This window comes from Amblyomma americanum, chromosome 1 (genome assembly GCF_052857255.1).
Source record: "Amblyomma americanum isolate KBUSLIRL-KWMA chromosome 1, ASM5285725v1, whole genome shotgun sequence".
Classification (NCBI taxonomy): domain Eukaryota; kingdom Metazoa; phylum Arthropoda; class Arachnida; order Ixodida; family Ixodidae; genus Amblyomma; species Amblyomma americanum.
The window spans coordinates 20,812,350-20,823,408 of record NC_135497.1 but is presented as its reverse complement, the minus strand read 5'-3'; the positions used below and the strand labels follow the sequence as shown (position 1 = coordinate 20,823,408).

The following is an 11,059-nucleotide window of genomic DNA, read 5'->3' as shown; positions in this document are numbered from 1 at the left end:
AACTAGAGGAACGGGCTGCATTCTCTTAGTGAGCATGTTGGTCATGGGCATTGAATTTGAGCGTAGTTCTGCAGGTATGATTAACTGCCCCGTCGTTTCGATCGACGTCATCAATGCCCAGAAGCGCAGGTGTGCTAAGAGCTAACCGCAGTGGCACGGTTGTCATGGCATTCCGCTGGTGAGAACGAGGTCACCGTGTCGAGTCGCGCGCCACCTCCGATCCTCAAAACTTAACGTCCATATTCATTTCCGCGGCGAAGGGGGCAAGTGTGAAAACGCCCGCGTGTTGTGCGTCCTTAGTGCATGTTAAAAGGGCTCTGAAAGGGGCTCTAATAAAGTTACAGTATGCCTGTGATATTCATGGACGCTGCTTCACGAATATCTTCCAGCAGGAATTTCAAAGCGAACGCTTTACTGGCCGCGAACTTGCGATTTCGCCGCGGCGGTGCTCCGAGGAGGCACGTGACGTCACAAAACGCGCCTCGTCGCGTAGCCGAACCGGTCTGGCTGTTTCGGCAGCGGCTGGCAGACTCGGCCGAAACAGAGACGTGCTCCGTGTCTTCGCCAGTGCGTTCAGAGTTAACCGAAGCCGCCGAACGCGTCGGTGGTCAAGGACAGTTGGAGTAGAGAAGGTTTCGCTTTAGCTGACGCGACGTTGCCGAGCAGCGCACGCTACGCCGGAGTATAAACGCGCCCTAACAGAGCCTGCGCTTCACCGCTAACCAACGTATTCGGTGGCGGCATCTATGGGAGCCACTAAAACCTCCCGCACACTCACTGAATAAAGAAAAGAAAACCCTGTGCCGAGGCTCGGAATCGAACCAGGACCTTTGGCGATTGAGGCGGAGACGCTGCCACTCAGCCACGACGGCTCAAGGTATAATCATGAATAAAGACGCATCTAGTGAATGCCCTTTTCCGATGCAGAAGTCGTTGCGCTTTCGCTACGTATATCCTGGCCTACAAGAGCAAGGTCATCAGTAATTTTAAAGTGAAAGTTTTACTGGCCGCCGGTTGAACAGTTTCGCGTGATTCCAGGAGAGCCGTGCTGCGCATGCGCGAGAAGCAGTGACAACACACGGCGCATTTCTCTCTCTCCCTCACTAGTCCCAACTGCGCATGCGCCACTAGTAGCACCGAGCCACAGGTGTTCCGCCTCTGCGCAGCGCCGCGCCTTTCCTCAAAATGCAACTTTCAATTTTCAGTTTTCTCCTTCTTCTTTCCTTCCCTCCTTTAGCCCTCCCTTTACGGCATGGTTCGGGTGTCCACCGAGGTATGGGAGATCGTTACTGTGCTTTGCGCGCTTGCCGCGCCATCTGGCATGACGTCACACCGCGCGCTCGCTGCCGCCGCCACCGCCGTTTGGTGTGACGTCACACCGCGTTCCTCGTCGCTGCGCTCGCCTGCGCTTGCTTCGCCAGCTGTGTCGCATGCCTGATAAGATGTCGGAGGATTGATGATAATGATGATGAATTTTTATGGCGCAAGGGCATCTACGGCCAAAGAGCGCCTGGGCACAAGGTATTTTCCATTTCTCAAGGTGGGGTCAAAGACCCATTTCCCAAGCATTTCACCCCAAAGAAGCCGAGCACCAGACCAGGGGAAGCTTGTACCCATTGTGTCACCGGTGGGTACCCGGCGGCACTGGGGATCGAACTCCGCACCTCCCGCATGCGAGGCGGATGCTCAACCACTTGGCCACAAAAGGAGGGCTCGCGTGCGCCGCAACCACAGTCGTGTCGTCTTTAATGCGACAACAACATAGCTAGACAACCAGACTAACCAGGACTTGCATTCAAGATTAACCAAGACTAACAATGGTATGCCTTAGCTTCCGCTACGTATATTCTGGCATAGCCGGGCTAAACCACTGACAATTTTTTCTGGAGCCGTACACTATGGCATCTCTTCTTCCAGCCCCTCCTTTATCCCTTTCATTAAGGCGCGGATCAGGTGTCCGCCAAAGTGTCAGATACTGCGCCATTCCCTTTTCCCAAACACCAATTTTCAATTTTTTTTCTTTGCGTTTCGCCTACATCCAAACGCGCCCGCCGCGGCCAAATGCTGCGCGCTGCCGGTGCGCGTTGAAGATCCCCAGGTGGTCGAAATTATTCCGGAGCCCTCCACTAGGGCACCTATTTCTCTCTTCTCTCAGTCCCTCCTTTATCACTTTCCTTACGGCGCGGTAAAGGTGCCCACCGAGATATATATGAGACAGATACTGCGCCATTTCCTTTCCACAAAAAGCAATTTTCAGTTTTGTTTCCTTTGCGTTTCGCCTCCATCAAAATGCGGCCGCCGCGGCCGAGGGCTGTGCGTTGTCAGTGCACGTTAAAGATCTCCAGATGGCCGAAATTTTTCCGGAGCCCATCGAAAGGCGTAAGAACCGCCCTGGGCCTCCCCGTATACATCCACCCAGAAAATTTTTAACATGGGGATTTCAAACACACTGGACGAGCTCATTGAGGCTACCAGAGTAGCGCAACGACTCCTACCGAGCCATTCGGGGCTAAAAATACTAGAAAAGCTAGGCACGGTCCTACTGCGCCCGAACGAGACGAGCAAGAGGCGCTGGCGTAGCGCGCCATCTGTTTAAGCAGTGGCGCACTTTGTGAAGAAGAGGAGGATAGATTTTTGGCTCAAGGGGTGAGGTTTTACAGCAAAAGCTTTACTGGCCGCGAACTTGCGATTTCGCCGTGGCGGTGCTTCTAGGAGGCACATGACGTCACAACGCGCGCCTCGCCGCGGATATTTCTCTCTCTCTCTCGCTCCCTAGTCACTGGTGCGCATGCGCCACTAGTAGCTCTCAGCCACAGGTGTTCCGCCGCTGCGCAGCACCGCGCCTTTCCTCAAAATCCAACTTTCAATCTCTTTCTTCTTTCCCTCCCTCCTTTATCCCGTAAATTACGGAGCGGTTCGGGTGTCCACCGAGATATGTGAGATGGTTACTATTCCATTTCCTTTCCTCAAAAACCAAACAAAACAAGTGGGCCGACGGCTTGCATAGAGTTAATTGGCGTTGACAACACTGCGAAGGCTGTTCATTTTCACGAAAAGGCGCAAACCCGGCTCCGTGGGCCACTGGAGACGTCAATCTCGCTTTCATGTACGCGACGTTGGTTTCGAACTGCAAAAGTCTGCTTTGATTGCGTTCCACACACTGGATAGGCAGCGCGAACTCCCTGCCACCATGGGAGGTGGCATGCAGTTAATGGTTGATCGAGAGAGATTGATCACCAAATGAACGCTGCGGTTTAGCTAATGCTGCAGTGCCGCATGTCAGCCACAACGCTCTCAGGACCAATGCATTCAGGCCACATCTCTCTCACCACCGCCGCATGTATCAAAGCACGAATGAGGCGTCCGCATATCCAGGTAGCCAGATATGCGCCCTCACTTTCCTCAAAGTCATCGCCGTCTAGAACATTGTCAGCGCCAACGGCAATAAACAGAGTGAACGCCCACATCTTTCGCTTTGTATATCTTAGATTAGCTGAGGTAATCCACATTAATTTTTTTTCGCTCACGGCCGACGAAGACGACACCGGCTTTCCTCCGACACAAGATCCTTAACGTTATAGCGTTAATACCCCAAAAGACATCAGGAACAAAATCAAAAGCCCACCAGAACCAGGGAGCATGCATTCGGTACACCATTAGGGTAGAGGAAAGGACAGAGCGAAAGCTCTACAGAAAAAAAAAGAACTAGCCAACAGACAGGAAGTGGTTTACACGTACGCGGCGGAAAACGAAGGCAGAACGGGTTTCGTAGCACTAGCAACCAGGGAGGGCGGAGACCGAGTCTCGTGCTACAGCACCCGACAGTGGGACGCAACAGCGGCTGAAGAGGTAGCCATTGCGCTGGCCCTAACTCTACAGAGTGGCGGGGTGATTATAACAGATGCCAAATCGGCTATCCGCAGCAACAGCGCAGGCAGGGTATCTGCCGAAGCAGTCAAAATTCGTACTGCCGAGACGAAACCGGCAGAGCTAATTAGAAGAGCAAGGTTCCGGGCTAGTTGGTAATGCATTTAAGGGAAGAAACAGCGCAATGAAACACGGACACACGAAGAACGGACACACACGAGTGCTCGTGTGTGTCCGTTCTTCGTGTGTCCGTGTTTCATTGCGCTGTTTCTTCCCTTAAGAGCTAATTAACCAAGTCTGGACTCCAGCCCCCACGAAGGCCTCCAAGGAAACGAGACAGCGCCCGCTTTGGAAGTGTCAGGGGCATCCATAAGTCCTGAATTTGCATGCGCTTGCCCAAATTTCTCTCCACAAACCTGTCTTTTAACTGCGTCCGTCATGTAAAAATTATCTGTGGTTTGAATGGCATACGATGAATGTCGCACGCAGCTAGGGCTCATGTGCTGTGGGATGTCAGATGATGGGGATGATACCAACTTTATTTTCCTCCAAATAAGGAGGCCCCCTACTCCCCGTCCCTGGCACACAGGCCCGGGTGACGGGGGCGGGACCTCTGCGATTAGAAGCAGGCAAAGAGGCCTTGACTACTCGCGGCTTCTTCCGCCAGGCGGATGGCTTGGTGCTGTGGAGCAGACACCTCGCTCCGCAGCAGGCCTGGCTTCTCAGGTTTCTCTACAATTTATATTTGCTTTAGCCCCTGGGGAGATAGCGCATTCAGAGATTATGTATTTGAGGGTCCCTCTCGCCCCACAGCGCTTGTACTTATCGTTTTCTCTCTCATCTTTCTGAACATGATATGCCCTGAGCGGGTTTACGAAGTTCCCAGCTTGCAGCGCAGGAGGCTGTGGAAGTTTATCTCAAGTCCTCTACAACGGCGCATTTTTCATTTTATTATCTTTCACTACCTCCTACATTCCTTCCCATACAGACCGGTTCAGGTCTCATCCGAGAAGTGAGACAGTTACTGCGCCTTTTCTTTCCTCACAGCCAATTCAGCCAGCTTTCCAAACGCGTAGCGCATCAAAAACGTGCAATACAGTGTTGGTGCGTGGACAAGGCTACGAGACGCGTGCTGTGGGCTCCTTAATACCTGATGCCTGATTCAATATCTGCAGTGGGAGACAGATATATGAGACATATATGAGACAGATACTGCGCCATTTCCTTTCCCCAAAAAACCAATTATTATTATTATTAATATGACTGAGTACTTGGCTTGAAGCACTCTGGCGCGGGTCGGCCCGGTATTGCACTGCCTCCGGGATCGACCCGGGTCATATTAGCGCGGCGCGTCTTTTCTTTCACTCTTTGCTCTCCTATCCTTCACCCCTCCCACTTTCAGCACAAGGCAGCAAGCGTGGCTCGGCCCGTAGCCAGGCCTGTGCTCTTTCCTTTCACTTCTTCCTCTCAGAAACATAAGTCAGTTTGCTCCTTATGCTCGTGTGAATGTAGCACGTGCGAAAGCCGTTGTCTCACGTTATGGATGGCGTAGATTCGGGTGTCCTCCTATATGTGTGAGACAGTTACTGCGTCGTTTCCTTTCCTCGAAAACCATTTTTCATTTTATTTTTCATGAAAATCATTTTTCATGAAAATCACTGAAAAGATTTTCTATTGCAAAACTCTGTCGTCTGCGCTGAGCGTAGAAAAGGAATGGCTTCATGGCAGAAAAAAAAAATGAAACGGACGTAAAAAATAAAGCGGACTACCCGCCGCGGTGGCTCAGTGGTTAGGGCGCACGGCTACTGATCCGGAGTTCCCGGGTTTCGGACCCGGCTGCGTCTTTATGGACGCAAAATGCTAAGGTGCCCGTGTGCTGTGTAGTAGTAGTAGTAACTTTATTCATAGAATTATATTGGTGGGTCTCGGTGTCGAGCCACTCTTTACATCTTTTGATGTGGTCTGTGGCTCTTGTGGCAGGGTTGGAGCCCCCAGTCCAGGGCCCCACTGAGTCTTGACGCCAGGTAGGCTTTCCAGACTAGTCCTGACTGGACCACCGAATCCTCACTGGAAAGCATCCTCTCCCATTGCTCCGCACTCGGGATTTTGTTTGTTGCAGCCGCATTTGTTCTCTTTTCACACCACATTGTATAAATCAACTTAGCTTTGTCCTCGCACCACGGGCATTTGCTGCTATATAGCCCTGGGTGGATCTTAGCATGTTTAGATTCGGGAAATTTCCCGTTTGTAGCTATCTCCAATAGACCGCTTCCTGCTGGTGGAGATTTTTGTGAGGTGGGCGATATCTAATCCTGACCCCCTTATAGTAATTCAGAATTTCTGAATATCCTAAGGGCACTGATTCCGCGTCAGGCTGCTCGAGGCTGGTTTGGTTGGAGGCTCGGTTTGTAAGCTCTCGAGCTCTCCTATCCGCCTCGGGATTCCCCGCGATGCCTGTGTGTCCCGGTACCCACATTATTATGTGTTGCAATTGTTTTTCTTTCGGCGGTAATTTGGCTGTCTTTAGGATTTGGAGCGCTGCCCTCCGCCCTATTTTGCCATTCATGTAGTTTCTGCCCGCTGTTTGCGAGTCTGTTAGAATTATTAAGGACATTTGAGCACGGTAGCCCTCTGCCGCCGCTAGGGCAATGGCAGCCTCTTCGGCCTCCTCAATCGTGCTATAGTGCCTAGAATATACTTGCTAGTGTGCCGAGGGCGCGCGTTTGCGTGGCCGCTGTGGTGATGCCTTCCTGCAGCCACCGCGTGGTGGCGCTGCCAGTCGCTAAGGTGCCATCACGCCGAGCTCGCTGCCGAGGCAGCGTAGGTGCGGCCAGTCTGGCCTTGGTGCTACCACCAGGCCCAGTTTGCTAAATTTTTATTCGTTTATTCTTTGCGGTGAACCGCGGAAGGACTTAAGGTACGGACACACTGGCGGCGAGACGCGCGCGGCACGCCACCGGCGGCGCGCCGCGTGCCGCGAAACCTGCCGCGGAGGCGGTTTGGTCTGCCGCGCAGAGGATGGGTCGAGGAGCTATTTTCGGCGGCTTGCCGCGTGCTGCGAACCAATGAGAAACGTGCGGGCTTTCTCCTAGCGCCACCTCTTGGCTACTGCCGAAGTTAACTTCCAGCGGCGGCGGCAGAACCACGATCGACGACCGAGCGCTCCGAGCCAGCCGCGACAAACAGCGCTAGTGCTTTCTTCTCGTGTACATCCACGTGGCAAAATGAATTTCAGCCGGGAGAACATGATGGAACAATTTCTGGAGACTGTTAGCGTGTTCCCCTTTTTGTACGACAAAACTCACCCGGAGTACAAAGATAAGGACGCCAAAATGAACCGGTGGGCGATCATCGGCACAACATTCGATCTGACTGGTGAGTTGTTTTCATTCTTGATCTGAGTTTGCGCTGAATTTTCACGTCGGCAGGAATGTGCGGGGGTGAGCACACTTGTTTAGAGTGCTCTAGCGGTGTGCTGTGGAGCAAATTATGTGGAATATCGGTTTCCTACGGGCATGGTGATTTTGCCTGAGCGGTTCGCATGTCGTATCGGGCTGCGCGCTTCGTACAGCGCCGCTTGAGCACTCAAACAAGTTGCTCATCTTTTCATTTTTCAAACTTTCTTGGTGATAAACAGTGGCATTTCTGTAGGGCCTTAAGCAGCCGCAAAATTTAAAAACGTGAAGGATCGTTGGCTGAAAATTGTGTCAGCGTCGGATGGGAGCCGGAAAAGTGGCGCCGCAGGAGAGGCCGGAAAGGTCTACACGAAGTGGACACTCTTTGACATCGTGGATGGCATGCTGAGGAGCACACCACATTATGCCGAAAGGTAAAAAAGGCAACATAGTTGCGTAGCCATCTGCGCCAACTCAAGCCTTGCATTGATAACTTCACTACTGTCATCTGTCCTACCATTCTTTTTTAAGCCGCTTTCTTCGTGTTTAATACCTTTTTACCTGTTTTGACTGCCCAAGCGTCTGTGTTTTTAAGAATTTATTTTATCTTCAGCTGCGCTGATAGCTTCGCTATTGGTATTTTCCCATTACCTTTTTCCTGGCAAGAAATCTGCAGGCTTTGCATCAAAACACCTCAAATTTTACATTTCAGGTCTTCATCAAATGTGCCCCCAGAAGAAGACATGTACGTTAAGTCTTCTTTCCATAAGTGTAACTTCAGTTTGTAAAGCTTCAAATGATTTAACTTGTTATGCATCTGTGCTTTTGTGCAGCTCCATTCTGACATCTCCACTGTCATCCAACAGCCCTTCCAGTCCGAGACAGGTGGCCAGGTGTGCACCTCATTGTTTGCTTACCATAACGGTTACTGTAGTGAAACAGTTTATGTGCAGCATTGTCATTTCATTCACCTGTGCAGCTGTATATTAAGCCCGGCTGCTGCGTTTTTTCAAGAAATGTAAGCTGTACTGATTGTGGTGTCATTATCCACCAATAGTAGCAACATCCCATGTCTTTATATAATGCAGGTGCTCTGACAGCCCCAATGACTTTACCGATGAGGACGATTTGAGGTGGGTGGTGATTTTCAGTTTTCCTAGCTGTGGTGCATCACAGGTTCCATATCAATACATCCTTTTCACCAGCCTTTCAAGTTTAAGAGTGCGTCTACTCTATTATGCAGTGTTATGCTGCACTACCATAGAAATGGATTAGTTTTATGTGCATAAAGATCTTGGCTTAGTTGCTGTCATGACTCGCCACTGGTCTGCAGTTTCAAGTGAATCACACACTCAGCACTGCATTGCAATGTACGGGGAAAAACTTAAGTGTTCTGTTTAATGACTGCACGTCTAAAAACTGCAACAAGGTGTGAAACCAAGCTTTCGGGTGCTAGTGTGATGTGTCTTGCTCCTTTTCATAGCTATGCAAGTTGACAACATGTTTTTTGCACGGCGTAAATTGCAGCATCTTTATTTTTTCTATAGGCTCCCCAGCACATCATAAGGTGCGGCATCTGCTGCTGGCTCTTCAGAGTAAGTTAGTGTTCACTTTCTTGTGTCGGATATGACACCATAACAAACATTTTTTCGAGGCAGGTTGTCAACTTCACAAGCAGGAGCCGCTGTCCCAGATCCAGGGTAAGAAAGCTGTGCGCACTTTCTTTTATTGGATGCAGACATACTTTTTCAGTGCATTTCTTGAGTCGAATGATGTGGCCTGTCCTGCAGGTCTGCCAAAAGGCGAGCATCCAATGGACCTTCCTCTCGGTACTGGCATGGTTCACATTTCCTGCAGTATTTTAATGATAATCAGTGATTGCAAGAAAACATTGTGCGGATATATTTATATGCAGGACCAAAAGAAGGCAGTCTGACAGCTTCGACGATGCGGTGAAAGATGTCTTGGGGAGCTGCTCAGCTATGCTGTTAGAACTAAAAAAAATGAAATGCCTGCACCGAAAAATGAGTCAAGAGGCAGCAAACTGGATAGCTGCTAAGCTGAGGATGCTACCACACAAAAAAAAAGATGTGAGGTAACATTCCAAATCCACAAGCTGCTGTATGAAGCCGAAATGGAGCAGTATGAATAAATGAAATGTAAAGTGCAAGCAATCCATAATATTTTTTTATGAAAGCAAGCAATTTCGGCTTTCTTTTGACATGATAGTATTTGTGCATGCTGACAAGTAGCTGCCTGTTATCGGAAATTACCTGGCGTCCTGCACGGGTCACGACACATTCCTGCCATGGCACCTGACCGTCACTCATGAAGTAGGATGCCAGTCTATCCCTTATTTCCAATGCAGCCCTGTAACTCACAAATGCACGAGATGTTCCAACTTTTCCTTCATGTTATTCTGCATGTCTGACTTAGGTCACAGTTCTAATGGGCGTGTTTTACTCCTCGTCGTTAGCTGTACCCACTGACTTTGTTGAAAACATGCAATACGCATGCATTTTTGCACTGCTACAAGTCTTAACGCAAACTCTAATGAACAAGATCTTATGTCATGTGTTAAATGATCAAGTTAAATCAAATGTTTTGAAGGTTTCGCTGTTTGTTATTGATGAGCTTCAAATGCTTTAATGTATATAAAGCAGGAAATGCAAACTATTATTGATTTCATGCCGTCAAGGAAATAATAATTACCGAGCAGAGTGGTACCCCTTGTCTGTCCATCCAGGAAGGGCACTACTGTCGTTCCTCCATGCCCCATTTGTGACATTTCCCTCCCAGTCTTCATGGTCAACAAATCCAGGATGGTTGTACGTTGTCCTTGAAAACACTGAATCTTTCATTAGAAAATTGTGGAGCGCCACACATGCCCTTACAATGTTCTCAGTGGTTTCTTCTGATGCTCGAAAGGGTCTCTTCAGTATTCGCCACCTACTAGCCAGGATACCAAAAGTGTTTTCTATGAGCCTCCTTGCACGACTCAGCCGGTAATTAAACACTGCCCTCTTCAAGTACTCGCTGTACTGGCTGACCCTGTAGGCAAGAAGAGCTAGAGAAAACAAAAGGTCAGGGCATTAAAATTGCAGCAAACACAGTACAGCTGCATTGATATTTCATCTCGGCAATCAGAGGAAGATGTCAGCGTTAAAAGTAATTGAAACAACTTGCCACGTCGAGGATAAGGCCGCATGAGGTAAGGCTTCAATGGAAAGGCCTCGTCGCCCACCATCAACTATGGTATCAGTCCCGCTGAGCCCACTGTTGCTGCTGGGGGGATCCCAAATCTGCACTCGCCCAATATGTGCATCAACTTCGTTCTTAACAAAACTCTTCCATCGCTTTCTCCCCCGTAGTGGCCAACGACCACATACACAAATTTGAAATAAAGCAAGAAGTTTCAGTGTAGCCCATTTAGCATCTGATGTAGCACATGACTTTCTCCTTGCTCCTTCTGAAGTCACTACTGCGTTCAAGTCTGGTAAAGTCATTTCTGTGCTGCATTATAGTTTTACTAAATATACATGCCACACATAATCACAATTCAGAGATTACCATTTTAACATCTGCTGCTATTTGTGCAAAACCAAATATGTTTACTGTCAACCTGCATGAGAAAACCATTGCAATCATACACCTGTCTACGCTTGCTCCTTAATTCGTCATGTAACTTACACCACTGAACTGTTCTCTTTTCTTTCAGTGCATACAATAGCACTCTCTTTCAATGAATATAATACACTGTTTTCATGATTCACAAGAAAAATGCACCATTAAGGAGT

At 49.4% G+C, this 11,059-nt stretch overlaps 1 long non-coding RNA gene and 1 pseudogene across 1 annotated transcript in view; one reads left to right on the top strand and one right to left on the bottom strand.

Moving 5' to 3' along the window:
• The window catches only part of LOC144131161 (uncharacterized), a 279,476-nt gene that overhangs the window by 57,719 nt on the left and 210,698 nt on the right, over nucleotides 1-11,059 (top strand). The gene's annotated exons all lie outside the window — the stretch shown is intronic.
• LOC144113832 (uncharacterized) overlaps nucleotides 7,575-11,059 on the bottom strand; it is a 38,453-nt pseudogene continuing 34,968 nt past the window's right edge.